At 32.7% G+C, this 27,268-nt stretch overlaps 1 protein-coding gene and 3 long non-coding RNA genes across 4 annotated transcripts in view; 2 read left to right on the top strand and 2 right to left on the bottom strand.

Moving 5' to 3' along the window:
- The window catches only part of LOC101896025 (pseudouridylate synthase RPUSD2), a 102,008-nt gene that overhangs the window by 2,950 nt on the left and 71,790 nt on the right, over positions 1 to 27,268 (top strand). The window lies entirely within an intron of this gene.
- On the bottom strand, positions 8,875 to 10,246 carry LOC131806494 (uncharacterized). The gene is made up of 3 exons (XR_009344058.1): positions 9,234 to 10,246; positions 9,039 to 9,143; positions 8,875 to 8,976 (listed from the first exon to the last, which is right to left on the bottom strand). It is a non-coding gene; the product is annotated as an uncharacterized LOC131806494 (long non-coding RNA).
- Positions 25,886 to 26,541, top strand: LOC131806486 (uncharacterized). The gene is made up of 2 exons (XR_009344053.1): positions 25,886 to 26,314; positions 26,368 to 26,541. It is a non-coding gene; the product is annotated as an uncharacterized LOC131806486 (long non-coding RNA).
- Positions 26,251 to 26,849, bottom strand: LOC131806490 (uncharacterized). Its single transcript, XR_009344054.1, has 2 exons — positions 26,565 to 26,849; positions 26,251 to 26,492 (listed from the first exon to the last, which is right to left on the bottom strand). It is a non-coding gene; the product is annotated as an uncharacterized LOC131806490 (long non-coding RNA).

Raw genomic sequence — 27,268 nt, 5'->3', positions numbered from 1 at the left:
GGCGTGTAATGCTGTTGTGGTACTATGTTGTGGACGGAATCCATGCTGGTGGTTGGCAACTGTATAGCTTCCTCTAATGCTGGGGAGGAGTAAAGCCTCAAGAGTCTTTGCTACTGGCGACAAAAGCGAAATCGGCCTGTACGATTCGCCTTTACTGGCATCCTTGCCTGGCTTCAGTAGCGGGACCATCCGGCCCATTTTCCAGGTTTCGGGCACTATGTGGGTGGCTAGCGACAAATTGAGAACTTTCGTTAAGTACTCGACTCCCGGCGTATCCAGCTGCTTCAACATTACCATTGAGATTCCGTCCGGGCCCAACGCTTTGGATGACTTAGCGTTACGGATGACATTTGCAACATCACCCATCGTAAACTGTGGTGGTTCCTCCTCGGCGGGAAGAGATCTGATACGACGTAGTACTCTTCGCTTCGCCCTATCGCTCTCGGGGTGCTCGACAAATTGTCGGTTAAAATATTCCGCGCACCTTTTCGGATCAGTCACCGTTACGTCGTTAAAAGTGACTGAGGTCCTATCATCTTTTTTTCCAGGGTTCGAGAGCGACTTAACCGTTACCCACAGCTTACTCATATCGGTTCCAATGTTGCAGCACTTCAGATGGTCTAGCCACTTTTTCCTCTTATGCTCCTGTACCAACCGGTTGACTTCCACTGTCAAATCACTGATTCTAGGATCAGTAGGGTTGGTACGACGGAGATCATCACGCTCGTTTGCTAATCCCGCTGCCTCTGCTGGGAAGTTTGGTCTTATCTCGGGTATTCGACCAGCAGGTATATAGCGAGCGGCTGCAGCTCTGATGATGTTTCGGAAAATCCTTTCTGCTACCCGAACATCAGAAGGGTTGGGCAGTTCTCTGAAGCGGCGGTTGGTGAATTCTCTGAACTCTGGCCAGTGAGCTTTCCCATGGTTAAGGAAAGTGCGGCGTTCAGAGGTTATGAAATCGGGCGACCTGCTTATGGAGACGATTATCGGGAGATGGTCTGAGCCAAGAGAAATGACGGGTTGCCAAGTCACGTCATTTATCAGACCGGGTGACACTATGGTGAAGTCTGGCGAACTGTGACACTCTCCTCTTATTCGGGTGGGGGCATCCTCGTTAACCGTGCAGAATGTGGAGCAGTCAGTCTGCTCTGCCAGCGCTGATCCCCTCTGGTCATTACCTAGGACGGAATGCCACAACTCATGGTGGGCATTAAAATCCCCTAGTACCAGGCGGTTATTGCCTACCAGTAATGGGCTAATATCAGGCAAATAACGCGGTTCACAGCTATTAATCGGCGGGATATACACATTAAGCACCTCTACCTCGGCAGTTCCACACTTGACTGCTACCCCCATACATTCCATGTATGGGTCACTAGAGACTAGCTTAAGCGAGATAGGTCTGTACTGAACAGAATGGTGTAACAGGAACGCTAATCCCCCACCTCCACTTCTGGTGCGATCCTTCCTTAGTACGTTGTAACCATAACAACGTTGTAGGCTGCAATTTTCATTCAGCTTGGTTTCCTGCACCGCTGCGATCTTAATATTCCTCCGACTCATAAATTCCACTATCTCATCTATTTTGCCTCGAAGTCCGTTGCAATTGAATTGCAAGAATGATGCACAATCTGGAGTTGGAACAGCAACATGTGGCGTTAGGTGCTGCGGTGTTGGTTGCTGTTCTGGAGACTGCGGTGGAGTGCCATACTCCGACGACGTCTCTGACGAGGACGACGAAGAAGAGGACTCGCTGGGGACTACGTTACTGCAGCAAGTCGCAACATAATCCCTTTCGCTGTAGTCTCGCAAACGCCTTAATCCGGAACAGTTCTTGAAGTGCACCCACTCTCTGCATCCATTACATCGCACAGAGACAGATCTGTGGTGGATGACGTTCTGACAAACCGAGCAGAACCAAGGTCCGGGGTTTTCCTCAATCCCGGCACGGACCAATAAAATCCGGAGCAAGCATTCCGGGATATGCTGCTCCCAATGCAGAAAAATAAACAAACACAAACATGTACATACTGGGTTGGCAGCCGCTGGCCGAAACTGGAATCTTGTTGTTTCGGGTCAATCCGGTATCGTAGAACCCGCTGCCGTGGGATTGTTGCCAGTAGTCGGCACCACTTGCCAATTGTCGGTATGGCATGTTCCAACAGTCGGCATACCATTTTTTTTGTAAGAATAATTAATAATATTAATAAATTAAATCATTAAAATATAATATTTTGGTGTAGTTAAACTGACTCGACGTCTTTATTGTACCTTTCTTAAGAATATGGATTGTTTGGGACCTTCACAGACAAAAATTTAATTTTTATTAGAATAAATCATCTTTTCTTAGCGAAATTGTACACAAAGATAACTGACAATATATTTGAAGTAAACAAAATACATTTAGTTATAAAAGTTTCATATATTTGGGCTTAAAAATAGAAAGTGCCGACTACTGGGACATGCCGAACTTAGGCACACTTACCCTAACTATAATTCGAAATTTTTAATTATAGATGAAACAAATTGTTTTTCTATTATTCTATTATACGTTTTAAAAGTTGCAACATTATCAATTGTAAGCATGTGGTGCTCCTATAGGCGTCATGTAATATAAATAATAAAGATCAAATAAAAGCACAAACACCGGAAACATTAGCAGTGTAATTGTTCTTTGTCCTTCTCAAATTCGAAGCTTTTATGGATTTTTCCGAAATATTCATGGTGTAATCAATTACAGAAATTAAAAACAGCGAAATAAAAAAGGTATTTTGAAACTTTGGAACATCATATCTTGGGAAGTATGGATTTCCCCAAAAAATTATGTAGTAATCTGTTAAAAGCTTATTCAATTTAATTTTCACGTAAAGTTGCATATTCTTAATTTTTAGTTTTAACACAAAACATTATGACCACTGGGACATGAGTACTCTAGAAGCACTTGCATAATATGCGATATAATTTATTAATATGTCCAAGCACTGTCAATTGTTACCATTATCTTGCGGAACAACATTTTCAATATGGGTATCGAACTATAATTTATCTTCGATCACAACCCCCAACAATTTAATACTATTCACAATATCCTTTGAGTCAAAACCAAATTAGATGACAATCAGTCGGTTAGACCCCATCCATGTATGCAGCAAATTCATTGGCCAAGTAAACTTCGCCAAAAAAATATTGAATTACCAGCAGATGTTTTAAAAACCAATAGTATATCCGCAAAGAATATGGGTGGCAATAACTGTGAATTGCCCCAATAAGACCATTCAAAAACATTATTAATAACGTTTTGTCTAAAACAGAGAATTGGGAGAACACATTTTACCACATAAAACAAAACCTTGACTTCGTTCTGTTAAATGAGAATGTATAAGCTTGAACGCACTTAAACTGAAGTCATAACAATTTATTAGCTTTTCAATTAATATTTAAATATATCAAATATGTTTTCTAGACCTAATAACAACAGAATTTTGAATTGTGACAAAAGATTGCTCTCAGAGAGACTTCTACTCACAGATTCCGTTAGACCCATCAATAACATTAAAGTACTTCCAAAACTTCGAAATCCGTATTGTCAGTTATTTGTTTATTTAGCTTCAATTGTTCTAGGACGTATTAAACGACTTTGGACAACACTAGGTGTAGGGCTATTGGTCTATAACTATCTCAATGTTTGAAGTTGGTTTATAATGCATTTCCTAAAATGAATTAAAATAATAAAAGCATAAATAAATGAAATAAATACAATAAAAATAATAATAGTAATAATAATAATAATAATAATAATAATAATAATAATAATAATAATAATAATAATAATAATAATAATAATAATAATAATAATAATAATAATAATAATATAATAATAATAATAATAATAATAATAATAATAATAATAATAATAATAATAATAATAATAATAATAATAATAATAATAATAATAATAATAATAATAATAATAATAATAATAATAATAATAATAATAATAATAATAATAATAATAATAATAATAATAATAATAATAATAATAATAATAATAATAATAATAATAATAATAATAATAATAATAATAATAATAATAATAATAATAATAATAATAATAATAATAATAATAATAATAATAATAATAATAATAATAATAATAATAATAATAATAATATAATAATAATAATAATAATAATAATAATAATAATAATAATAATAATAATAATAATAATAATAATAATAATAATAATAATAATAATAATAATAATAATAATAATAATAATAATAATAATAATAATAATAAAATAATAATAATAATAATAATAATAATAATAATAATAATAATAATAATAATAATAATAATAATAATAATAATAATAATAATAATAATAATATAATAATAATAATAATAATAATAATAATATAATAATAATAATAATAATAATAATAATAATAATAATAATAATAATATAATAATAATAATAATAATAATAATAATAATAATAATAATAATAATATAATAATAATAATAATAATAATAATAATAATAATAATAATAATAATAATAATAATAATAATAATAATAATAATAATAATAATATAATAATAATAATAATAATAATAATAATAATAATAATAAGAATATAATAATAATAATAATAATAATAATAATAATAATAATAATAATAATAATAATAATAATAAAATAGCTCATTTAAAGCAGTAATTCCATATTAAATAAAAAAAATATGTAGGACATTGATCAGGTGATATCTACTTCTCATATTCTTTATATATCACTTTTCTGAAATTGGAAAAATACATAGTACACATAATTAAAGAAATATGTTTCTTACTCCCATTTCGTTTTAAGATCTCCACAAGTCTTTATTGGAAAATATATATAATTTTAAGATCTATTCCCTTATTCTTATTCAATTATATCTACGATTACATGTAAGAGAGAATGTAAATTTATGTGAAATAATATTAAATAGGTTATAATATTTACTTATTCTCATATTAAATTGGAACATAACCTTATTTCTGCATGACAGTCTCAATAACTTTTAAAATAATATTTTCAAAAGCATTATATAAGAAAAAAATCAACAATTCAAGGATTTTATTGGATTTTCATAAAAGTACTTTGATTTCGACGGCTAAACTTGATTTCCTATGACCAGATTTACCGTCGTTTTTTAAATTAAGAAAGAAGCCGGGTGTATTCATGAAATATTCTTCCACATCTTGTTAGTACGTTGTAAATAAATTTCGAAAACAGAATGAACGTAGTATTCTAGTATTTCCAAAGCTGTTTCATTGTATTTCTCGTAGTTATATTCCGCAACATGAAGGCTATACGCGAAATGCAGAAGACAAAAGTGGTAGGATCAATTGTCGTCCACATCCGTAAATATGAATGAGTCAATAATGGCCGAGACTTTCTATACCTCCTGGCTTTTTACAAAATACTTTCTTCATATTGCACACTTTACAACGTCCTTCCCCAATGCTGGCCAACGATTCTTGCCAAAATTGAGATCAATAGTAAGCTAAAAGATTTGTAAAGAGCTAGCCCATCAACATTTATATCAAAGTAATTGATAATATTGTTTTCAATTCACTTTTAAACTTTTCGACTGATTATTTAAACCTTTGTGAATATATGAACCTGGGGAAACAGTTCTATCGACACAATTTTGATTATTTATAAAACACTATCCATAAGGACTAACACTATCATTAAGATCTGGATTATGTGAATTGATAGATTTTATGATATTTTAAATAGATTAAAACTGGAATGTGTTCCCAGTGTTAGAGTTAAAAATGTCCATGAATAACGACTGAGTTAAAAATTCAGGCTTAACTATAGACTATACCAATTACACTGTTGCTAGGCCTTCATATACCTTAGATTGTCGTAGATCTTTACTTCGACAAGATTAAAAATAATTTTAAATCCAAACCTAAATCTTTTTATCATTTCAATAACCTAAAACGATAGGTATTGAAATGTTACAATAAGTATTGAAATGTTATAATAAGGAATTTGTCACAGGCACATATATTTTGAATTTTTCGCAGATTTTTTTGCCACAACCTATTCCAAATACAAACTGCAAAATCAAAGATTCCTATCCATATAAGTTGTCACAGAACGATCAAAATTGTATGCCTTTCTTATAACGTCAAGAAGTATCCAATAGTTTGTGTAGTTTAAAATCGTTTATATGTCCAGTTCCGGATGGCATACCTAATATTATTCTTAAGTATTGTTCAGACATATTAGCACTCCCTTAAACTATATTGTTTATTTTTTTCCTTATTCTTATTATATATACATAAAAATACAATTCGCCTCAGCGCCTAGTTGGCTTTTGGAGGCTAGCTGGCAATATTATACCAGTTATTAATTCTTCAATATAAACATAACTTCTTTAGATATAAATTTTCTATATCTGTTTATACATAAACAACAAAATCTAATTATGTCTTACGATGACAGAAGTATTTCTATATTACTAATCACTATTGTCTCATCTCCCGTTTAAACGTTGAAAGGTCACATAACTGCTTTAAGAAAATGGGAAATAAATTATTGCTTACATAGGACATTGTATTTCTTGATGTATAAATCATTGGTAAATATGTCAAATGAGAATGAACCAATGACTGATAGAGCATAATTTTTGATTCAATACTAAGCTTGTTTTTAAATTTGTATAAAATGACAACACCAGATGATGTCTTAGACTCTGAGTTGCAAATGTGTTTCTCCCATGACAAATTTTGACTTATATATGCCAAGGTAATTTATGACCTCAGATTCAAAAATTTCATGACCGTCTACATGAACACTAAAAACGTCATCATTATTTAAGGCATATGATCGGAAACGCACCAATTTTGTTTTAGGAGGATTCAATATTAGTCGGTTAACTCTTAAATATTCACAAAAGCATCTTTTTCTATTTGTCTTTTCAATACCCTAGAACTGCTATATTCGTAAATAAGACAAATATCATCTGCAAACAAGAACAATTTTAAGAAAAAAGTCATTCATGTACATTTTAAACAATAAAGGCCCAAGAATACTTCCCTGTGGAACTCCGCATGTTACAGATAGTATGTCACTAATAGCATCCCCTATTTGAACACACTGCTTCCAGTTATGTAAATAATTTTCCAAGAGTAAGCACGTACTAGAAGAAAATCGTTCGAGTTCTACCAAATCGAATGCACTGGTAAGATCAAAAAACATTCCTGCCACCCCTTTATAGCCTATTATTTTCAATGGAATTTACAGTTATCATTTCATTTATTTTGCTAAAAACGCAATCAATACGGAATCTTCCAACCGGGCGTGTAACCAAATTATGACAAGATACTATGTTTACAGATGTAAAATTGTCAAGAAGACAATTTCTCCGATTATTTAAACAAAGTAAGTTAATGTTCAAATCTCCCATAAATAAGCAGGGAGAGTTATTAACTCCCAATAGAAGGGATTCCAATTTAGAAATGAACTTGTAAAATGAACACTTTTGCAACCTGTGTACAGAGTATATAATAAGTGGTTTGTTGTTGATTAGTGTTATTCGGCAAACAAAACATCATGACATCAACAAAATCATGACTCTGATTATTTATTATTCCATATTTTATGTCTTCCCTTATATACACGGTTGTCCCACCATATTCATCATCTCTACAACAATTAATTAAAGAAAATCCTTCTATACGATACAATTTTATATTTCCTTCATTAAACCAGGTTTCCTGCACAGCTATAATTGCTAGAATACATTTTAACTTCAAAACCATTCCCCTAAACTCATTAAATTTGTCTATTGACGAAGTACTTCTGACATTCAAAGACAGGATATTTAAAAAATTACTATCTTCTTCATCATTCTTCAATGAAAAATATATTAAATTGATTGATATTATAAAAATAATTAAAACTCATCAAAAATTAAATAAAAAATTGAACAATTTGAACAATTAACAACAATTTTATTTAATTAGGTGAAGCAAAAGCATCTTCATCCTCTTCTTCGTATTCATCACCAGTATTAATTTCATCTTCATTGGTATCGATTCTTCGTTGACAAGGAGACATTCTAATTCGTCTGCATAAAATATTGTCAAAATCTTTTGCATCATTCACACGTCCCAGTCAGCATTTTTTGACATTTTAATCATATTCGAGTCTTTTTTGATCCGGTTGCGCGATTAAAAAGCTGGAATATGAGCGCATTTTCTGATCATAAAAGACTCAGTTGTCGGGAGAAAAACGTGACCTCCTGCGACTCTTCTAAATAAAGCACATATGAGTCTGCCTCTAGATTAGTTAAGTCTTTTTCGACCATTTTCTGATCGTTCTACGAGTCTTTTTCGAGTCGTTTTCTAATCATTTATTGCGCTAAAACGCTTAATCTTTTTCGATCTTAAATTAATCTTTTTCGAGTCTTTCTTAAGTCATTTTTTGATCATTTATGTGTCTTAAGTCAGTAATTTATTAGTCTTTTAAGTGTCATATATCACTCATATGTATATTCATTTAGGAGTCTTTTATGAGTCCCCTTTGTCTTAAATTCGAGTCATTTATGAGTCTTATATGTTTACGATTCTACGAATCACGTACGTGATTTCTATATATTCGGATGTACCGTAAAAAAGAATTTAATTATATATGTTCATACAAAAATTTATTTAAAATAAAAATAATTCAGCTTTTATGATTATAATTTGTACTGTAATATCAATAAATGCGATTGTAAAAAATATAGTAAAAAATTAAATAAGAAAATGAAAAAAAAATTAAAAAAATGAAAAATCAAAAAATAAGAAAACAGGAACTGCAATTGGGCCGTTTTCTATTTGTAACGCGGTCTCTAGCGTGAACAAAATGTTTTTGTAGGATTGTGTTAATATCCTTGTCGTTACTTGAGTATTTGAGATGACACATATCTGAAATAAAATATGTACAAGTCTGTCCATTTTACTAATACGTGTTAAAAAGACAAACTTACTTTTGATTACTGTAAATAAATAACACTTTTCTGCACTCAGATTTACCCTGTCCCCTTCCAGCTGTATTGGCAGGCTAATTTATCGGTTTTTGCAATAAACTCTTTCTGGAAATAGATTATCAAAAAAATATATAAGTATTAATAGTTTATAAAGTAGTGAATTAATCAATCAAATGCCCAATTTTCTATACTTACAAATCAAGTTCTGTCTCATTTTGCTTCACCAATTCACGTTTCTGGCAATTTTCTTCATTTTTCTCATATTCAGTTTACGTCTTTTGTGCCTCTTTTTGCCATCGTTTTTATTTTAGCCTTTTCTATTTTTGTAATTTAACTTGCTGACATTTTCTTTATAAAAATTAATAAATAAACAAAGAGATAAACGTACACATTTTCATATTTTTTTCACTTTTGCTGTTGACGCCTCCATGCACTTTTTATAAATGAACAGTAATTCAACTTTTTGATAGTCAGTCAACAAACAAAATGGCCCTTGCATAACAAAACAAGCAGTATTTATGCACTTATCTGTGCAATATATGATCAAAAATGACACAATTTTGATCACTTTTCAAACAGCTGCCAGATCCTTTTAAGACTAATCATTTTTCATTCTCTAGATGATCGCAATTCGATAATAAATAACGGAAAAATTGTCACATTTTGCACATCTCAATGATTGATTTGCGATTCCCCTACATTTTGTTGTTGTATATTATACTGATCTCTTTTCACTCATTAGAGAGAGTCATTTTCGAGTCTCTTTTCGATCATACAAGTCAGTTAATCATTTTTTGGTCACCAAAAGGACTCGAAGAAGACTCACCAAAGTGATTTTTTCAAAAACAATCTTCCAAATGCTAGCTGGGGTATTGCCTTTGCATTATCATCTCATCTCACAAAACACTTCCATGTTTCACAAAAATATGTTTGTATCCGGCAGCTCTCAACGATTTCGTATAACTGAATAGATGCGAAGATTCTCTGCTTAAAAAATCGTTCACATAGACTCCTTTTAACATATCAAACTGTTTTAGTTCGGGTTTCTCATCCATCAGTTAATTTTAGATTTAGAATTAGCAAACTTTACGATAAGAGATGTTTTTTTTTGTCTCTTTTCCTCCTTTGTCTACATAAAATACTTGGTCTATGTCATCTTTTTTAATATTTGCGACCATTTTATGGCAATTTCTAAACACATATCAAAAGCGTCATAGTCATTCTTTAAACGACTGTCATTTAAAAAATTCACAGATAACTTAACTCCTTCACTTCAAAGCACCACTTAATTGTTTTTGTTTTGAACTACTGTATTCATAATTTCATCACACTGAGATGGCAAATAGCAGAGGATTGGCCAAATTAGGAGCCCTTCTAAAATTGTTTGAAAACTTATTTACTGCATTAATTTCACTCAAAATTCAACCTTTATTGAGTCCATATCAGCATGGTTTTCGTAGTGGCCTCTTAACTATAACAAATCTTATACAATTTATGTCAACAGTGATGAAAGGATTTGTTCAGTGTAATCAAACTGACACAATATTCACTGATTTTAGTAAAGCTTTTGATAGGGTTCGGCACAAACTTAGTCAAATGGATATCATCTTCCTTAAAATATAGATCACAACTAGTTTTGTTTGAAGGATATCTATCTAAATCGATTAGCGTCCCATCGGGAGTTTCAAAAAGAAGTCACATTGAGCCGCTTTTCTTTCCTTTATTTATTAGGAATTTACCTAATTCCATAAATTATTCGAAATTGTTAATGTATCCAAAGATGTTAAGTTATTCAGTTCCCATAACTGTGAGAAACTGGCTAATTACCTCAAAATGATTTAGATAGCCTTTTTCAATGGTGTAGGTTAAATTGGATGTGAGAAACTGGCTAATTACCTCAAAATGATTTAGATAGCCTTTTTCAATGGTGTAGGTTAAATTGGACGGATTTAAATGTAAGCAAACGTAAACATATGTGTTTCCCCAGATATTCTTCTCTGATACTGGAATATAATATTGACTGTCATTCACTGTCATTCGATCTTGGCCTCTTGATGGATCCAAAATTAAATTTTAAAATTCCATTTAATAACAATGGCAAATAAAGCAAATGGTGTTCTAGGTTTTATATAACGGTGGGCCAAAGATTTTTCTGATCCATATATTACAAAACAGTTATTTACGTCTCTTGCTAGATCTATATAAGAATATAGTTCAGTTGTATGGGATCCACAATATGCAATATACTCAGATACAATAGAATCAGTTCAAAAACAAATTCTGCCATTTGCCTTACTAGCAGGCAAAAATTAATTAGAAATTAGTTGAACTGCATGTTGCCACAAAAAATAGTATTGGCATGAGTTTAGATGTTATTAAATCTAGAATATTTTTTTTTAACAATTAAAATACATATGTTTTATTGTTAGACAGATTAGCGGATGAATCAGATTTTGTAGCTGGTTTTCAATTTCCTACTCAATTCCCATTATGATGCGGATCATGGTGTGTACGCAATAAAGGCCAGCACAAGACGAGTTGTATGAATTATGCTTTTTTCGACAAACTGACTATGTCAATTCAATCATGTGCTATGTATTTGATAGGCAATAACAACCAACAACATCCCCCATTTTGATTCATGTGTGTCATTGTCTAAGGTTCGATCGTGGCATGGCTGACTCGAATATTTGCATGGTGTTTTCTATCAATGGAGGGTGTCGACGTTGTCATCAAATTTGACGATGACACGAAATTGTGTGTCATTTGTGTACGTGTGCTTAAATTGAGAGAGAGTGTGTGTGTGTTACTTTCCACGGTGAGGATATGTTTTTGCGTGTGCTGTAATTTTGAAGTAACAAATACCGCGTAAATATAAAATTGAATACCAAACCAATAATTTAAAAATATTCTTATTATTATTAGATGAGGGCAGATATGACTCTCATTCAATAACAAATAGAAAGTACATGATTAACAAAATATGCATAGACATCAACAAATGAATAGAAAAAAATGGAAAATATACTGGACAATACCAATTTATTGTTTACGTGAATTAAAGTAGCACTCATTTTCATTTACACCTCAGTACTAGAGACAAAAATGTATGAAATTATAATCAAAATAAGAAAAACCAAACCGTGTTTTTATTAAGAAAAATTGTCAGGGGATTATTGTTTTTAATAAGGATTGATATTTTGGATTGTTTCGTCAATAACCACGAAATGTGAAAATTTTGAGTGAACCAATTGGAAGTACCTGAAATATGTAAGTAATCCCAAGAAATATTTTAGTTGTTTTCCAGTACTTTTTTAGTAGTAAAACTAGCAGAAAAGAGAATAGTACGAAATGCCATTCTCATTTAGATGTGCTCAAAAAATAAGGGAACGGAAAATTAGCAGAAATGCGATAAAATGTCAACATTCAAAATTCCAAAAGAAAACAGTCTAGATCGGACTGGTGAAACCTTACTGAAATGGACGCCAAAAATTAAAAAATGAGTATTGAAAATAAGTTAACGTCGCTTATCAACCTTTGTTGACACTAGACTTTTTCGCGCTGGTCGCTTTTTTTCACAAACAAACACAACAACAACAAATCAACACAAAGTCAAAACACAAACAAACCTCCATTTTTTTTTCTTTTATCTTGGTTAAAAACAATTTTTGCGAAATTTTTGCCAATTTTTTTATTTCCTCCACCTATTGGGGATACCAATAAAAGAAGAGCCAAAAACATTGAAAACGATAATAAAAGTTTTAAAAACAATAATGGCCATCCAATAAAAACACCAACACCAATAAAATTTCATCCCAAACCACGGACAAAATGGGCACCGAATACAATTACAATTCGCTAAATGATGGAAATGTACTGTATACACCAAACCATCCAGGGCCATTTTATGTCATAGTGTCGTCAGAAACGCCAATCAGCTCTAGGAGGAAAAACTGCGAACTCCATTTGTATATACGTCTAAAGCAAATCAATCTCACTAACTATGCTTGCAAGTGTGTGGGATATAACACTTTTAGAATGACGTTCAACAATTTTGAATCTGCCAACTTATTTGCCACAAATCCCAATTTAAAAAACTGTTGGATTAAAAGCATACATCCCAGAGAGATTTGTTCAACGTTTTTATATTATCAAAAATGTACCTACGTGCCTTTCTGCAGATATTATAAAGAAAGAAATTATGCAAAACAATGAGTGTGTGGAAGTAGTCTTAATTTATCGCTTTACTAGGAAAAATGATTCTGGTTTAATCGTACCCACAGAAACGATAAAGATTGGTATTATTTTTGATGGAATTCCTACGAAAATATATATGTGTGGAAAAAAAATAACACTGGACTTGTATGTACCACCTGTTCGGCTGTGTTTAAACTGCGGCCGTTTAGGCCACATTGCTCTTCGTTGCAGGTCGACGAAGAAGTGTCTAAACTGTGGAAAAGATATTCTATGTGCTACAAATTGCAGTAAGGAAAATAGATGTTTAGATTGTCGTTCTACAACAACCTGTAAAGAACTATGCATGTCTCCAAGATGCATACTTTGCAACAAAATAGATCATTTTGCAACAGATTCCAAAAAGTGTTTGAAGTGGAAGTCTGAAAGAAATATAAGCAGCATTATGGCGCTAACAAACCTATCTAGAAGGGAGATTCTCCAAAATTATCCAGAGAGAAGAAATCGTTTCCACATTCTTTCTGAACGTGATTTTAATAATGAGTTCCCGCCTCTCTTAACAAACAGGACTCCAAAAATTAATATACATGATGCAGTTAACAAAAAAATTACAAGTATTAAATATAGCAAAGTTGCGGCTCCAATAACGAAAAATCAACATGCCATTGCAAGCCCAATCCATGTAAATCCAACCAAAGCAGTATTTGATCATCAAAATTTTTCTAAAGTGACAGAAATAGAAAGAGCATTAGCATCATTTTCAAGGCAAATGTCCACAATACTAACGTCTCTTAACTGCACAGAAGGTCTTGATGTTTTAAAGAAATTTCAACAAATAGTCATTCCAGTATCAGCAAACAACCAAAGCCCATATCCATCAGAAGCAAATGAAGAAAGCCAATTAGTAACATCCTGAAAAAGATAAAGTGTGATTATTCTGAAATAACTGCAAATAAATAATAACAATTTGTTTAATTATCCATGAACATCTTACAATACAATATACAAAGTCTTAAAAAAAAAACAAAAACTCTCTGGACTTCCATTTAAGAAAACTTAACATCGATATATGCTTCCTGAGTGAAATTTTCAATATAGATGAAAAACAAAATTCAACAACTTTTCAAAATTATAATATAGTTTCAAAAAAGAGAAAAGATAATTATGGTGGCGTCGCGATAATTTTAAAGAAAAATATTCAGTTTAAAAGAATCTCTTTTCAATCAACACTTGACATACTAATTTGTCAAACCACTAATTTAAACAATAACCTCACTTTAGTGGATGTCTATTTCCCACATTCCGTAAAAAGTATAACCATTAAAAATTAACTTGAAAAAATAACATCCTTCCTCTACTCTAATCTAGTCCAAATACATTTATCTGTGGCGATTTTAATGCTAGACATTCGGCCTTTGGTGATTTTTTTGATTCGCAACGTGGAAAAATGCTTAAAGAATTTTTTGATTATTCAAACTTTCGATGTTTAAATGATGGAAGTTACACTTTTAAAAACGAATCAATGACAATACGGGATCTGTTTTGGATCTATCATTTACCAACTCAACTCTGTCACTATCTTGGAAAGTTCAAAAAACAATAATTGAAGGAAGTCACCATCTCCCAATAATTCTGAAATTAAGCGATACTATTTGCAACGCCAAAAATGTTCTTAGCGAAAAAAAGCTCATAAGAAATCTTGCAATATTAAAATTGAATCCGGACTTCGAGGAAATCAACTTCGCCATGCATGCTGAAATCAAAAAAGCTATGTATGTTATTGATAACAAAAGAAATCCAAAACCTTGGTGGGACCCTTTTGTCGAAAAAAATTTAGATTGCAAGTAGCCGCGCAAAAGAAATATGATTTGCATAGCCATTAAACATTTTAAAAACGCCACAAAATATGCAAAACGACAATCTTTTAAATCAAAAATTACAACTTTAAATATGGAGCCTAACTCAAAATCATTATTTCGTCTGGTAAAAGGATGTAAAAACAGTTTGTCATGCAATGACGGTGGGAAATGGTCCGAAAATAACAACAAAATATTTTTAATACACCTTCCCTCCAAACACGCAAAGAATACCCGTCGAACTCACAATGGAAGAATTCTCATCTGTCTTAAACAGTAAGAAAAAACCTTCAGCTGCAGGGTTAGATGGCATAACATATGAGATGATAAATAACTTATCAGAATCATCTAAATATAATCTTTTTCAAGCAATGAATTCAGCTTGGAAAAAATGTGAATTAAGAGAAGATTGGCGAAAAATCAAAATTGTTCCAATACCAAAAAAAGGAAAAGATCTGGAAATATTCACAAATTTTCGACCAATATCATTAATATCAGTTTTTCTCAAAATTATAAACCTGATGATGAAAGAAAGATTACAGTCATTTCTTCAGGAACAATATATTCTTCCGACCAACACATACGCATACAGGAAAAACTTCTCTTCATCCATGTGTATCAATCATTTACTATACACAATAAATTATCATAAGGAAAAAGGAGAAAAAGTAATTCTACTGTCTATAGATATTGAAAAGGCCTATGATTGCGTAAATCTATTAATTCTTTATAAAATTTTGTCCGAGATAAACTGCCCGGAGGATATCAAAGATTGGATAATAAAATTTCTTAAAAAACGCACAATTGTTATGGGCAATGAAATGATAGATATATATAATGGATTACCTCAAGGCAGCTGCTTAAGTCCAATACTTTTTAATATATATATGCTTGGTCTACATGGGATTGCAGATTAAAACACATATTTATTTCAATTTGCGGATGATTTTATTTTACTATCCACTCACAAGGAATTTGAAATGGCAAATGAAAATCTACAACATAAAGCGAATCATTTTTACCATATTTTATCCCGCTCGAATCTTAAATACAACCCTGATAAAACCTTCGTCATGTATGTAGCAAAAGGCCTTCGTAAAATCCCAAATATAAAGTTACAAAATACAAACATAAACTCTGTTGAAAAAATAAAATTTCTGGGAAGATATATTAAAAAAAGTTTATCGCTAAAGGAACACTATGATGAAGTAACGAATTCCTGCACCAACTCACTAAACGCATTAAAAATGATAAACGACACCAAAAACGGATTACTCCCACACATATCAATAAATTTAACAAAATCCCTAGTGTTCTCTAAGACGGAATACGCAATATCATCTATGGCCCACATGCCACAATATCTCAACAAAAAGTTAACTAGCTTTCAAAATCAAATGCTTAGAAGAAGCCTTGGACTTACCCCTTCCACACCAATACACAACATCTATGCACTGGCTGTTATGCTTCCTCCTGAACAACGTTCTCAGTATCTTGCAGCTAAAGAACTAATAAAATTCAAAATGTATAACAATACGCTGTACAACTGCATCACCATAGATTCCTCCGTAGAAACAAGTTTGGGTTTTATCTACAACAAATTTAAACACATCCTTGACCGAACTATGATAAATCAAAAAAGGATACCTTCAAAGAAAATAAGCTTTTTAGATGATCTCTTTAAGGCAGTAAAGCACTCCAAGTCCAATGAATTTTTTAGAGCAATTCTTCAAGAAAACTAGTATGTCTAAAAAACCAGGGTCATTCCATATGGTCAACTGATGCATCAGTCACAGACAGTAGTACAGGTTGTGCGGTCTGCAACATATCAATGAAACAAAATTATGCTTTCAGAATAACATCAAAAACCTCTTCTCTAATGGGAGAACTACATGCCATAAATAAAGCAATTGATATAATGATCGAGGAAAACTCGCTCAAAGCAGTCATTCTTACGGACAGTAAAAATTCTGTCTTACACTCAAGACATTAAAATCGAGGCCTCAGACATCTGCACATTTTGTGGAATCACTGAAAGAGAGGATCACAAAATTTTTATTTGCCCAAAATTCTGCAACGAAAGGAAACAATTTAAAATCTTCGAAAGGTACAAGGACTACGGGAACGCGTTGTAGCAGAATTAGCACTAATTAGTACTAATTTGTAGGTTCTGGAACCCAACTTTTATTACAAAAAATGTATTTTTTCATATATCGGAAAAACAGGTAGCGATTGCGCTTTGCCTTCATCCCGTGTGTGTCTTTTTCGTTTGCAATTGTTTCATAATTGTTGTTGTTTTTTTATAGAACATTTTTGTATGACATACTATACAACATCCCCCTTTATTGGTCATTACATGTTATGACGATGGGTTTAAGTGTGACCGACATGACGTTATGTGTTTGATCAAACAGGGCACAACATGACGAGCGTCTTCTCTCCATGGCATAAATAGAGAAAATTGTCACATTTGCAGCCCTTTAGTACGCGATCCCTACGTAAAGGGAGGTCTCTCCTCGGTCGGTAGGGATGGGAATGTTAAGCGTGGTAAGGTTCGAAGAAATAAAAAATCGGGAATATTATACATATTTTTTTAACTGTCGTCAACTTCTACATCGTTCAGTTTTTGGTTGCACACAAAGATTTTCGTTTTTATTTTAACAAATTCTTTATTATTTTCTATATTTTATATAATTATATATAACTTATGAAACAAAGAATACATTTTTAATATTATATTAAGGAATTACCCATGGTAGAATAATACAGGTAAGAGCAGGTGCTATTGTACAACAATCGTATCAACAACCACATACAAATTTGTTTTTGTACGCAATACAAGTGTCAGAGTTATGTGTCCAAAAATGTAAACAAAATAATTAATTTTCAATAAATCATTTTAATTTCAAAAATGTGCATTTTTGAAATTTGGAATATTAAATTTAAAATGCAGAAGAAAAGTTCTTAATTTGTTTTATTGTAATACCCCTGAATGTATAGTTGTTAGCTGTTGGTCATAATCTCTCAACACTTCAAACAATCGCTAGAAAATCGTGGAAAAAGCAACATCCCTTTCAAGTTGACACCAAACAGCATACATACATAAAGTATTCTTCTACGCGACGTGGTGTCGCTGCTCCGAACCATGGCCTTTGGCGTTTTGTTAAGTACAACGGCGATTTTTTGTATTAGCAAAAAAACATGTTCACATTGCCCTGCAGTGAAATTTTATATCAAAAAAAGGGTATACCTATTGTATATCAAGAAATGGAATTAAATCACAAAACGTCATATCGAGTTTGACACTAGTATTACTATAGAGTCAAATCAGCTGGGACTTGCTGTTACCTGTAATAATTATACCATGGAAATTATGTCTTCTCGCACAACATAATAGGCTAAATGACATATTTGTGTTTTGAGATGTCGTGGAGTTGGCATACAACCGACTGCAAAAACAAGAAATTCGTTGCACGAAAAAAGAACACATCTGCAAATTAGGGTATGCAATGGTTAATTAATGTAAAGTTTTGAACAATTTCAATTATCCGTTTGATTCGTTAGGATAAAAGCTGTAATACATTTTTAAAAATGAATTTTAGTATTTACTTTTTGCGAAAATTGCTTTACCTTTCCCATTCTTAAGGTGATGATGCATACGCAGATTGGTATGGTGCATGTCATATTAATATCAAATTTTATGATACATAACCAAACATGCAACGCCATGATGCCAAGATGTGGATCACCTCTAAACACATTTTATAATTTAACTCATATAAGGCATAATTTAATATATTTAAAAATGTAACGAAATGGCCTACTGCGTTGTAAGTCCTCAGTAATGTAAATTGTGTATGAAAAAAGATTAAAGGTATGTGAAAGAATAAGAACTACTCCCCAATAAAAATAGAAGAGGTCGTTATGAAAACATTTGTGTCCAGATTGATTTATATTCACTGAATTTTGTGTTATCGAACAATTTGTTAAAATTTGTTCAAGTTATTGAACATTTGTACATACCTAATTATTTTTATTTATTTTTATTTTCATCAAAATTCTTAACCTCTTATCATTTTACAGTTTTCCTCTATCAATTGATTTATAATGTATTTATTGTAACTTTAACATAAGTTCAATAAGTAAAGGTTTTCTAACATAATGTATTATTTGAAAATAAACCAAAGTTCAAAAATTCCCACAAAATGGAATTTTGTTGGGTGTGTGCAAAAAAGTTATTCAAAACCCCAGAAAATCTCTCTAATACTATTTTTTGCAGTTGTAATTTGTAAATGTATAAAAGAAGGATCACTTTGTATATATTTTCTGAGGACAGTAATCCTCAAATGTCCAGTTCAAGATAGTAGAATATTATTCCGGCTTTCATGAGCATAAATCTGATTAAAATATCTCGGGAAGTCAATACAATAGTTAGTCAAATAATAACGTAATAGGCTCTGTGTTAAATTATTGTCAAAACAATTAGTGAGCATTCATAGAGCGCAAAACAGTATTATGACTGGATTAAGTCATCGCCTGATTTCGGCGTAAAAAAGCGGTTTTAGGTTGACTTGTTCCATCATTTTTACTTGTTTACTTTACGATTCGTCATTCTTTTACGAAGAAGCCAGCTAATGACAAAAAAAACCTTTTATGTACTCTCACCTTAAGTTCGGGCGGACCGAACTTTTAATACCCTCCAATAAATAAAGAAAACATTTCCACTGTAAACTACAAACATCAGTAAGACCGTTTGGATAATGCAGTTCAAGTTTTCAAAAACAATAAAGTGAGTAGAACGGGTACTTATATAAACAAATTTATACTACAAGGATTGTTATCTATTGTGAGTCCTTAATTCCAAATTTTAAAAAATTTCTTAGGTAATTGTGACTTTGTGATTATTAAAATACCGAATATCGGGAGATGCCGTTGTATGGTGGCTATACGAAAACGTGAACTTATATATACAATGTTCCGCCACCGGAGCTTAAACCCATTCCGAACTATAAATACCATTTACCTATTACGAACTGCAATTACTGATCTTGATTATATATATACTTAATGGGGTCTACGACGAATATTTAGAGATGTTACAAATGTAATATACCCTCCTTTCAAGGTGGAGGGTGTAAAAGCTCGCCTAATTCACTGGGAAATATGTGCATTACAGGGTGAAATAAAATAATTTTTACTTCTTTTTTAAATTTCATTGAATGAAAGCAAAAAATGTCGGAAATAGCATCAAATATTAGAATAATAAATATTAGAAATAGATTTGTTCGAATTGGTCACCTTTGGCACGAATTATGGCCTTCGACACTTTGGTGTTTTTTGGTGCCAACCTTGCTTTCCAAAATACTCCAGACACAATAGTCCAATGGATTAGTATCCGGAGATTTTGGTGGCCATTGTGCGCTGGAAATGAACCTCATTTTGTAACAATTCTTGGGTTGCGCGTGCTGAATGCGATGGTGCTGAGTCTTGTTGGAATGTCCAAGGTCTGCGGCCAAAATGTTTGCGTGCCCAAGGCTTAAATACACCTTCCAGAATATTTTCGCGATAATGTTCGGCATTTATTCTGATGCCACGGTCGATTAATACGAGCGGAGAGCGACCATCGGTTGTTATTGCGACCCACACCAACGCCATGGCCGGCGCTTGAGTTCTGGTTTCCAACCGAGGGTGCACATTTTCAGCTGACCTCTTTGGCAAGTAAACACGATAATTTTGTTTGTTTACAAACTGCTGGACAACGAATGTTTTCTCATCGGAGAAAACCAAATTCGCCAGTTCACCACTATTGGCCAAGCGCAGCAACTCTTAAGCTCTTTTAAGTCTATTTTCTTTCTGTTGCGGTATAAGTTCTTGCATTTTTTGGGATTTCAATGGCTTTACCCCGAGCTCATTTTGTAATATTTGCCGAATGGAATATTGCGATACGTTCAGCTCACGAGCCATTTTTCGGCCACTGTGACCATTGCGGGTTTCGATCAAGTCGCTTCTTTGCTTTTCGAACCATTTCTGCTCTTCCGTCCACTTCCTTGACGTCGGGCTACGCTACCAGAAGTACGGTAACGGGCGATGGTACGAGACACAAAAGATTTATTCACATTTAAATGCTGGTGTGCTCTAACGATAACCACTTGTGGTTTTCCAGCCAAATTTAAATAAATCACACTATCACGCTTGAATTCCATTACGAATAACTTATTTTCTGGAAAATTCTCACCAAAATGCTTTTGTACGCTTTCAAACAATATAATGAGCTGTCACTGGAATAATTTTAAATGCTGCCGGACGAGTGGCTTAGAAATGACAGAAGTCTGAAGTTGATTGCAGTTTTTTCATCACACCCTGTAGAGTTTTATCTAACGAAGACTTGTGTTGGTAAAAATAGGAAAAAATGAGTTAAATAATACCCCCAAAGCCAAACTTGAATTGCAAAAATCTTGCGTTAGCATTACATGTGCAATAAGTCTAAAATAAAAATATTTAATATTTTTGCTTGTGTCAAATCATGGACCGACATTTAAAAGCTTTCTTATGAAAAATTTTTATCCAGTGATTAAAAACAATTATGTTTAAAACAGGGTTTAAAACTTGAAATATTGAAGGATTTGTGCAGAGAGTGATTCTATTGTTTGAGAATCGAAATCACCAAATAATAGCTAAATTATTTGGATTGCGTTTGAATAGGAATCGTGATAGTTAGAATAGAAATCTACAGTTTAGTGGTGGAAAAGAACCAACCAGTTAGATGCCCCAAATCACCGTCTCGTTCTCTTTCCGAAATGGTCAATTTTTATATATTTTACAATTTGCTTGAAAAATCTTGTCCGTTCAGCAACCCAAAATTGTTTCGAAAGACATTTATCGCACTAGGCTGCGAGTTCAAAAATAGAAGGAGTTGACAAAACATGGATGCATTTTGGTATAAGTACTTTTTCTTGGCATACAATGTCAAGGAATATATACTGGGAGGGCCGGTCTACATGATATGTAATGAGCTCTGACATTTTTGTAACTTTTTTACATAATAATCGATATTGAAACAAATTGAATAAAAAATGACAGTTTCATTCCCATTCGGTCGAAAAACTTAAGAAGAAGCAATAAATTGCAGTATGTGTTTTGGGTTCTGAAAATGTAGAATTTCGAAAATTAATATGATTGTCATTTGTATTTTGATAGAATGCTGTTTCATATTTCCCAATATCATAAAATATCTATGCAAGTCGTAGACACCGTAAAGTATATAGACACCGTAAAGTAAGCAAAAATATTAAATATTTTTATTTTAGACTTATTGCACATGTAATGCTAACGCAAGATTTTTGCAATTCAAGTTTGGCTTTGGGGGTATTATTTCTCCGTCAGATTAAACTCTACAGGGTGTAATGAAAAAACTGCAATCAACTTCAGACTTCTGTCATTTCTAAGCCACTCGTCCGGCAGCATTTAAAATTATTCCAGTGACAGCTCATTATATTGTTTGAAAGCGTACAAAAGCATTTTGGTGAGAATTTTCCAGAAAATAAGTTATTCGTAATGGAATTCAAGCGTGATAGTGTGATTTATTTATATTTGGCTGGAAAACCACAAGTGGTTATCGTTAGAGCACTCCAGCATTTAAATGTGAATAAATCTTTTGTGTCTCGTACCATCGCCCGTTACCGTGCTTCTGGTAGCGTAGCCCGACGTCAAGGAAGTGGACGGAAGAGCAGAAATGGTTCGAAAAGCAAAGAAGCGACTTGATCGAAACCCGCAATGGTCACAGTGGCCGAAAAATGGCTCGTGAGCTGAACGTATCGCAATATTCCATTCGGCAAATATTACAAAATGAGCTCGGGGTAAAGCCATTGAAATCCCAAAAAAATGCAAGAACTTATACCGCAACAGAAAGAAAATAGACTTAAAAGAGCTAAAGAGTTGCTGCGCTTGGCCAAAAGTGGTGAACTGGCGAATTTGGTTTTCTCCGATGAGAAAACATTCGTTGTCCAGCAGTTTCTAAACAAACAAAATTAACGTGTTTACTTGCCAAAGAGGTCAGCTGAAAATGTGCACCTTCGGTTGGAAACCAGAACTCAAGCGCCGGCCATGGCGTTGGTGTGGGTCGCAATAATAGCCGATGGTCGCTCTCCGCTCGTATTAATCGACCGTGGCATCAGAATAAATACCGAACATTATAGCGAAAATATTCTGGAAGGTGTATTTAAGCCTTGAGCACGCAAACATTTTGGCCGCAGACCTTGGACATTCCAACAAGACTCAGCACCATCGCACTCAGCACGCGCAACCCAAGAATTGTTACAAAATGAGGTTCATTTCCAGCGCACAATGGCCACCAAAATCTCCGGATACTAATCCATTGGACTATTGTGTCTGGAGTATTTTGGAAAGCAAGGTTGGCACCAAAAAACACCAAAGTGTCGAAGGCCATAATTCGTGCCAAAGGTGACCAATTCGAACAAATCTATTTCTAATATTTATTATTCTAATATTTGATGCTATTTCCGACATTTTTTGCTTTCATTTAATAAAATTTAAAAAAGATGTAAAAATTATTTTATTTCACCCTGTAATGCACATATTTCCCAGTGAATTAGGCGAGCTTTTACACCCTCCACCTTGAAAGGAGGGTATATTACATTACATTTACATTGCAGTTCGTAATAGGTAAATGGTATTTATAGTTCGGAATGGGTTTAAGGCGGAACATTGTATATATATGTTCACGTTTTCGTATAGCCACCATACAACGGCATCTCCCGATATTCGGTATTTTAATAATCACAAAGTCACAATTACCTAAGAAATTTTTTAAAATTTGGAATTAAGGACTCACAATAGATAACAATCCTTGTAGTATAAATTTGTTTATATAAGTACCCGTTCTACTCACATTATTGTTTTTGAAAACTTGAACTGCATTATCCAAACGGTCTTACTGATGTTTGTAGTTTACAGTGGAAATGTTTTCTTTATTTATTGGAGGGTATTAAAAGTTCGGTCCGCCCGAACTTAAGGTGAGAGTACATAAAAGGTTTTTTTTTTTTTGTCATTAGCTGGCTTCTTCGTAAAAGAATGACGAATCGTAAAGTAAACAAGTAAAAATGATGGAACAAGTCAACCTAAAACCGCTTTTTTACGCCGAAATCAGGCGATGACTTAATCCAATCATAATACTGTTTTGCGCTCTATGAATGCTCACTAATTGTTTTGACAATAATTTAACACAGAGCCTATTACGTTATTATTTGACTAACTATTGTATTGACTTCCCGAGACATTTTAATCAGATTTATGCTCATGAAAGCCGGAATAATATTCTACTATCTTGAACTGGACATTTGAGGATTACTGTCCTCAGAAAATATATACAAAGTGATCCTTCTTTTATACATTTACAAATTACAACTTCAAAAAATAGTATTAGAGAGATTTTCTGGGGTTTTGAATAACTTTTTTTGCACACACCCAACAAAATTCCATTTTGTGGGAATTTTTGAACTCTGGTTTATTTTCAAATAATACATTATGTTAGAAAACCTTTACTTATTGAACTTATGTTAAAGTTACAATAAATACATTATAAATCAATTGATAGAGGAAAACTGTAAAATGATAAGAGGTTAAGAATTTTGATGAAAATAAAAATAAATAAAAATAATTAGGTATGTACAAATGTTCAATAACTTGAACAAATTTTAACAAATTGTTCGATAACACAAAATTCAGTGAATATAAATCAATCTGGACACAAATGTTTTCATAACGACCTCTTCTATTTTTATTGGGGAGTAGTTCTTATCCTTTCACATACCTTTAATCTTTTTTCATACAAAATTTACATTACTGAGGACTTACAACGCAGTAGGCCATTTCGTTACATTTTTAAATATATTAAATTATGCCTTATATGAGTTAAATTATAAAATGTGTTTAGAGGTGATCCACATCTTGGCATCATGGCGTTGCATGTTTGGTTATGTATCATAAAATTTGATAATTATATGACATGCCACCATTTCCATTGAAGAGTTTGACAGGGGCCAGTTCCACGATATAGTGAATTTTAAATAATTTATTTCAATAGAATCACCCAACCCTAAATGAAAAAAAATCAATTCTGTATACGTCATTGATCTTAAAGTTCCGCGGATATGGACAAATTAAACAAAGTTATGGTGTTTTTAAGACAGTATTTTTAACACTCTATTACATTGAAGCCCATCTCCTCACAGTAAGGTATTGTAGTAGGAATAGTTATCATCACCGCTGCTCTGAACGTTCTATTGGAAATATTCTAATAACAGTGTGGATGGTAATGCTATGAAGTCGCTTGAAGATTTGTGTCTAATATTATAACTCTTATGTCAACTTTTCAATATTTATAGCGGGCAAATGATGTGACCAATCCTTTCCCGTGCCGCTGTTCTGAAATATTTCGTGACATTAAGCATGTTGGATTTAACACAAACACATCACGAAAGAACAGCCAACAAATCTAAACAACCCCACTTTAATTCACACAACAAGCACACCCCGAAACCAGTCTATTTTATATATTTTCCTGAAAATTAGGGTATAGAAATCTAAATATTAATGCGTCAAAGTACATACAATTAAAAGGAACGACTAAAATGTGAATATTAGCCTAAACACCAATAATCACACACACACACGCACGCAGCACTCGGCACTAGCCCAGTCACATACTTTGCTTGGAAAAAGTGTGATCTCACTCATAGTTTAATTAAATCACAAAAATGACCTACATCTTATTAACAGCCTGTTCCACGATCTCGAAAGAAAATTTGTGCGAACGAAGGCTACTCACTCACTTTCGCATAAGAATGCGTTCCACTAACTTTCGTTCTTTCTTTCGCATAGCCTTACGTGATTCAGTGTTGCAAAATATTTTTTGGCAAAATTAATCGCGAAATAAGGCAAAAAAAAGCGCCAAATGTCTAATATAAACGCGAAAAAGCAGCAGTGGCTCTGTCTCAACTGACAGTTCAGTTGTAAACAAACAAATTGTAAATAAACAAACAAAATAAAATGTCTAGTGATTGTGTTCAGATTATTTGTGTTCTTAAAAAAGAAAAAAATGAATATTTCTGTAGCCCTATTTTTTATGGATGATGAGGAGGAGGTTCAAATTGTGCCACGGAGGCATTTAAGAGATGCTTCGAATTTATTTGAAGTACCTAACAACCAGTAAGTATGATTGTATTTTTACATTTTTAAAATAAAAAAATGATTTTTTCTAGGTTTGTGTCTTCCAGTGGTCTTCATGGGATTGCCTGCTGCTTCCAAAAATTGGCACTCCTCTGGCGAACTTAGGATTCTCCCCCATATACTCAACTATTGCCCGCAGCTGTGTAGTTTTTTCGTGCTGGAATTGAGAAAATAAAAAAATATATATTTGTTGTTCACAGATTAAATTGCATTTATTATTTTTACTTACATTTTTCTTTCCATTTTCAATCAAGAAATGTTTATGTTAAAACAATTTTCCTTAATTTTTATCATTCGACAGCAAACACACAAGTGACTGATTTTGACATTTGTGTTCGCATGCGTACGAAAGAAAAAAGATAGTGGAACGCAAAATTACACTGAAACGCTTACGTTTTCGTTCGCTTTGATTTTCGTGCAAATTTTCGTTCTGATGGATTTTAGTGGAACGGAAATCAGCTGTTTGTCGTGTAAAAGTTGTGCGAACGTGTTCTTTCGACATCGTGGAACAGGCTGTAAGACTTGTCACGAACCTTGCCAAGAACAGGGCTTGCCCAGTATCGTTCACCCTATTAAATTCTTATTAATTGCAATATACTGAAATCAGCAGGACAAGGTTGCCATGCAAATGCCAAAAAGGTTGGGGGATATTTGGGAAAAGTATAGAGTTTAATATAGGTATTACTACTCATACATTTTTACGTAACACGGTGTCTCACGTCAATATGGAAGAATTTTGAAAATGAAATTGTCAATGAGTTTTTATTCATTTTATATTCTATCGTTGTATACCTGAAAGCGTTGGCAACCTTGGCTAAACTGGCTTTATAAGAGTTTTATGTACTTTTGTGAACATGAGTGTGTTGATTTCTGTTATACGATAATTAGTTTGGAAGTAGGTGTGTGTGATTCCTTTTTGCCTTCTGTTCATCA

Source organism: Musca domestica, unplaced genomic scaffold (assembly GCF_030504385.1).
Source record: "Musca domestica strain aabys unplaced genomic scaffold, Musca_domestica.polishedcontigs.V.1.1 11, whole genome shotgun sequence".
Lineage (NCBI taxonomy): Eukaryota > Metazoa > Arthropoda > Insecta > Diptera > Muscidae > Musca > Musca domestica.
Note: the sequence above shows the minus strand (reverse complement) of the source record. Positions and strands in the feature narration are given on the sequence as shown.